Here is a 2952-nt window from a genome sequence, read left to right as displayed (position 1 = left end):
GTGAGAGGGAGTGCGGCTGGTATAAAAGTGGGTAAATGAAATAAAACATGGACTTCTTTTTAAGTCTGTAGAGTTTACATAAATACAATTGTATAAAGAACTTTTTTCTCGAAGTCATCAATGGTATTTGATATAGATATTTGTAACATGTACAAAGAAATTTTAAAGAATCCATTGTGTGTTTTTTGAGATCTAATTTTCATTTTTCCTATTTGGATAGCTATTTAAAGATGTGCCCAAGCACAGTTCAAACATACAGTATACTTCAGTTGTTTCTTGAATCACACCTGAAATCCGAAGAGAGTTTCTGAGTGTCTGCAGTTTTGTCTTTAACAGAAGACAGTCAGCACCATCTAGTGGAAACTAATGACCTTTTTTTTTTCTTAAATTTAGTCCAGTGAGGTGAAGAGAGCAGTCTTTGGAACTTAGGTTGGAATCCCGCTGACAGTTCCTGAATGATCTCAGATAAATTACTTAACCCCTCTGTGCTCTGCTTCTCAATTATAAATCTGGATAGTAATAGTGCCACCTAATAGCATGTTATGAAATGAAGTGAAATGATGTGTCTAAGGCATGTCCTAAATGCTCAATAAATGTTATTTTTTAATAACACTAGGCCATAGTCTTATAGGAGGTGGGAACTGTCCTGTGGCACACACTTTTAATTGCCCTTCAAAAGAAAAAGCTATTTAATCTAGTTTGCGAAATATATGATATGAGGCTTAATGATGTTCCTCTTCTAGTAGGCTGTTACATTTGGCGGAAGCTTATGGTGAGAAAGAGGAAATTGGGGCAACAAGACTGGAATGGTAGTTGGAGCCCAGATGGAATACAGTGTGGGCTCTCTCTCATTCAAAGTCTGACTCCACTCAGAGGGAGAATGTCAAGAGTAGAGAGATTGAAAACAAAAACAAAAAGCGACGCTGCCATATGTCCCCAATCTGGAATGAGACCAGGAAAATTTTAGCTTAAAACATCTTGACTCTAGAATAAATCTTTATGAATTATTTTGAAAGGCACAATACTTCCTAGAATATGTTTGAGGTTTTGAACGCAGAATTTCAGAAAACAGCATCAAAAATATGGTACTGACAATCTGAATATGAATTGTTTTAATGTGTTACCTGTAATAGCTGACACAAAAGTAGACCAGGAAATGAAAAAAAAAAAAGACACAATTTATTGTGTACTAAAACACAACAAATGCAATTTATTAAAATTTGCCCTCCAGGTACATACAGCTTCTCGGCTGTGTGCAAAAACAGAAGCAGCAGGAGGTAAACTAACAAAGTGAGAATGACAGAAACAATTCTAAATGAGGTGATTTTTATGCAAAATGTCACAGGGAACTTAGTTTGGCAAAGTTATAGACAGTGAAGACACTAAATTTCTATTGAACTTGAATTTGCTTTACATGTACCCTTATGTTGCATAGATTTAAAAAGCAGCAGTCAAAAAACAATGAAAACACTAGTTAATCATGGGCATTGGTCATACCTTTGATTTTTTTAGTTGTTTTTTTCTTCTTCACATCCACAAGAAATCTGAAATGTTCTGTTTTCTTATTGAGCAACATTAGTTACCAAAAATAAAAATGTAAATTGCCTTTATTCATAAAAAATGAGAATTGCGCAGGCACTTGGAGATTATCTGGCTATTATCTACTAAAAGACTGATCAGTGGACCAGAAGTATTGGCATCACCTGGAAGCCTGTTAGACTCCTGGGTTCCACCTGACACTGAATCAGCATTTTTAGGAAGATCCTCAGGTGATTTAACTGCAATTAAAGTTTGATAAGCCCTGGAGTTTCAGGTTTGTTTGCTCTCAGCTACAGCCCTGGGATCAGTAGTTTATAAAATTTCTCCAGGTAATTCTAATGCAGTAAATAATTGCATAACTAGTCCAACCTCAATTTTCAAATGAGGAATTTATGGCCCTCAAAAGGTGACGAATTTACCCAAGGTCACTCAGAATTCAAACAATGTTATCTATCCTCTTTAAAAAATAAATAAATAAATAAAGCAGAATCAGAGAACAGGATAGGAAGTGCGGAGCTAGGGAGAGATTATTTTATACAGGGTAGTCAGGAAAAGCCTGCTTGAGAAAGCAGGTATCTGAGGACAAGAGAAAGCAAGCTACAGGCCATATGGATAGCTGGGGAACTGTATTAAAGCAGAGGAAGCAGGAGGTTGGTTTATGTGGTGCGTGTGTGTGTGTGTGTGTGTGTGTGTGTGTGACAGAGAGAGAGAGAGAGAGAGAGAGAGAGAGAGAGAGAGAGAGAGAGAGAGAGAGAGAGAGAGAGAGAGAGAGAGAGAGAGAGAGAGAGAGAAGGAGAGAGAGTGTTGGGGGTTTATTTGTAGAGGAACAATAAGCAGTAGTGTTTCCAAATTCCCAAGAGATATTAATTTATAAGAAGCAGAAACAAGAAAACTGCCAGGACTTCTCAAAATCTTAAGTTCTTAAAATACTTCCAATCTTCTTCATATTCTTTACTATTTGAAGCATTTGTTTAAAAAATAATTTAGAAGTGTTTACAAGAACTGTAGCCAATGGCAAATATTCAAATATGGAAAAACACAGAGAAAATTATTGGGTAACATTTGAATAATGTAATATACAAATCTCCAAACAATGTTAACAGCATTTTACAAAATCATGGTTTGGAAATTGCCAATTTAAGGTGTTATTTTGAATCAAAACTTGTTATTTCTTGGAACACCACTCATAGAATCTGTATCAAGTATACAATGATAGGATTGATAAATTGATTGTCAAGTGTGAGAGCAAGAGGAATTGAGGATGACTTCAAATATTTTGGTCTGAGCCTGGCAGGATGGAGTTCCATTTACTGAGATAGATTAGAGGTTGGTAATGGTGGAGGGACTGTGGAAAAGTTTGTTTTCTGACATGTGAAATTTGAGATGCTTTTTACATCTAAGTTGAGATGTCTG

The sequence above is a fragment of the Rousettus aegyptiacus genome, unplaced genomic scaffold (assembly GCF_014176215.1).
Source record: "Rousettus aegyptiacus isolate mRouAeg1 unplaced genomic scaffold, mRouAeg1.p scaffold_m13_p_3, whole genome shotgun sequence".
In the NCBI taxonomy this organism is placed as follows: Eukaryota; Metazoa; Chordata; class Mammalia; order Chiroptera; family Pteropodidae; genus Rousettus; species Rousettus aegyptiacus.
This window is presented reverse-complemented; position numbering follows the sequence as displayed.